The following is a 3,185-nucleotide window of genomic DNA, read 5'->3' on the forward strand; positions in this document are numbered from 1 at the left end:
ATCGTAGGATCTGCGTTTGTTTAATTTTAGGTTGCTTTTTTTGTAAACATTCTAAGGATTAATCCACAAAACAATAATTTATCCACTGTTACATGCAGTCGCGCGAGATGTTTTCCGTAAGTGCGTGCGGTGTATCAGGAATGTAATGGTGACTCGTATGAGCTTTTCTTTGTTCAATTTACGTCACACATTCGGTATGCCGGTTTCTGTGATACACTATCCTCAATTGCAATTCTAACCCGCGTAATTGTGCGCAAACCAAACTTACGTCGCCTCACATAACGGCGCTGGCAATTGTAAACGACATTTAATAATGAAACATGCTTAAAATGCAAGTTTTGTCTATCCAGAAGTTTAGGGGCTATGCGTTTGTTCATTGTGGATGCACTCAAAATCTCGATGGAAATGTAAGCCAAAACGTAAGCCTTATGTAGCTTAAAAATACATATACAACGCATTATCCAGTGCAACTATGTTTAGCAACATCGTGAATGCAATCATCACCTGAAATATCCGTGGTTTCGTCCGCAAGCAGTGCAAAGCACTTTGCAGAGTTGACCTTCCTTACGATTTCGTCCTGGACGAAATTTCCTGCTGCTGCCAATATTCCATTCTGAATCTGTGGACTCAGATAGGTCGCGTTGCTGGCAGCAGATTCCAAGTGCTTTCTTAGCGCGGTGTCGCCACTGCGAACCTTGAACCGCAACAAAGCACGGAAATTGCCGTCATTTTCAGCGGGCTCCTCAAGAGAAAGACCCCGGCGTCTCGATGTCCTCTCGAAGGTATACCTTGTCGCCCACAGAAGATAACAGTGTCTATTATGGAGATCAGCTTTTTTCTATTTAGTTCCCTTTGTGCTTGGGCTGAGGACTCCATCTTTTCAGCAACTGACTCGCCTTTGAGTGCTTCTAGAAAATTCGTCGCGTATAGAGCGGCCGCCTTGTGGTAGTCACACTCGTTGTGGCTTCTGAAATTTTCGAGCGCGTTCTTCCAACGTGTGAACGGAGAGAGGACCAACGCACCAAGAACTTGGTGAGTACCCTTGCCTGAACTTTCTTTTCCAAAAAGCACACATGTCTTGCAGAGGGCTCCCTCCTGATATTTGGAATACACCAGCCAGGAAAACATTTCTTGCCAGTGCGGTTGGAACTTCAGTTTGCGCTTACTAACTCAGGGAAAGCTGTAGTTAGCACCTGGTTTCCATGGCGTCATTAGCAAACGTCGTCTAGTCTCGTCGTCCTGCAAGTCCTGGCGTCTTGGCCCGTTAACAACGTAAAGACCAATGTCGTTGTCAGGTATCGTGGTTTTCTTGCACGCATCATGCTCCGATAGGCTCTCAGAAGTTCTTTCAGCACACGAGTCGTATTCAGGCTGTGCAGAACTACAGCTGGGAACTGTTTCTTCGGCGGCTGTAGCTTTTTCGCCAGTTGTCGAGTGTGCGCTGGGAAGAGCGTCACCTTTCGTGAAATAATCATCAAGCGTTACCTTACGGCGTTTCGGCGCAGCCATTGAGTCTTATTGAAGTGGGCTGATGAACACACAAAACGAACTACCCAGCAGTACGTGCAGGCAGCGTATTTCAAGGGGGCGACTTTGCATTGGGAGGAAGCGGTGCACTCAGCAGAGTTCGGGCGGTAACACTGGATGCGAGAAAAGAGAACTTTACCGACTATACATGGCCGCTGGTAAAGTTTCGCCTTAAACACTAGCGCTCGTTTCTCCCCTGGCGGAAAGATTCGCGGGTATACATTTCCGCCGCTTCCCTTCAGGTGCCGGTGAGGTCGCGCTCGCGCAGTATCTGTCAGTGCGCGAAACGACTCTTGTTTGCGATTGCGCCCCTGCGGAAGGCTGGTAGTTGCTGTTGTGTTGTTGAATCCCAAACCAGCAATTTACACACGAAGGGTTTGATGCCAGCAGTGACATTCCAGCGACACGCAACAGAATGCACGAAACAGACAGCCGACAAGCATGGATTACTGCAGTGCGCAGTACAGCGTAAGTAAACTCTTGTTGCATACACTGACAGTTCTCGTCGGAGATCACGCGTCCTGAGAAATTGATTACCTGTCGTACTTACAGTATTTTACTGCGCTTACTTTACTTTTATTGCGATTATATGGACACTTCAAGCGGATTTCTGCCGTCGTCGTCGCCGTGAGGTTCCGTATAAAGTCCAAGGGCGATAAAATCGTCGCCGCGCGCCGTATGTGCGAACGCAATCTCCCACGCAAAAGGAGGAAAGCGGGAAGGCAGCGCGGGAGGGGGGGGGGGGGGCTTCTACTTTGCCTTGTACTTTGCGCCGGGACGGGCTGCCAGTGTTGTCGCGCGCACCGTATCTTGCAAGCGATCTCCACACGGCTCTGACCTTTGTATGCGCCGTGCATTCGCCGCGGAGTTTCCGTTGAAGCGATAGACCGCACGAACCTTCGCTCGCTGCGGCGGCTGCGCTTGCTGCCAGCGTTTGACAAGTGGTTGTCTGCGGTCATCGAGTGTGATCTATTCATGTTTGCTTGTGTGCGCTGACACCACGCTTGTTAATTCAGTTAGTAAGCGAATGTGTCCAAGTCTATGCAGCCGATAAATCTACTATCCCTACCCCGAATAGCTCTCTGCTAATTTGCTATCGCAATTGATGCTTCGCCTTTCACGCGAAACTGCGACATTTTTTACTTAATTTCGTCACAAGCACACGCGCACACGGGAGGGGGGGGGGTCCCATGTTCGATATACATGTCTAGAGTCTGCTCAAATTACCGAAATTTATGATCGATCACGGCACGTAGAGAAAAGCTGACGCTTGCTGACCCCCCCCCCCTCCCGGTCGGGTCGGTGAACCCCCCCCCCCCCGAAAAAAATTTCTAGCTACGCCCCTGTCATAGACTCATCGTATCGTCAGTGAGGACACGTGCGGTGAAACCTCACATCAGTCGTGGACTGCGGGGACCGTATAGAATTAGTTCAGCTTCTTGTAGCTCATCGTAAGTGTACTTGCCGTCTGTTGTTGATACATGTTTGTCGGTCTATGACTCTGCTTCCTGTATCTGAGTCCCTGGGCCCACGAACCACCACAATAGCATGTACATGAGTTTGTCTTCTCACATCATGCATCTGGTGATGGCAGCAACTAGCCCTCCTACACCTCATATATTCATGATACCTCTGTTCAAGTGGTGAGAGCACATTAA

This window comes from Dermacentor silvarum, chromosome 8 (assembly GCF_013339745.2).
Source record: "Dermacentor silvarum isolate Dsil-2018 chromosome 8, BIME_Dsil_1.4, whole genome shotgun sequence".
NCBI classification, from domain to species: domain Eukaryota; kingdom Metazoa; phylum Arthropoda; class Arachnida; order Ixodida; family Ixodidae; genus Dermacentor; species Dermacentor silvarum.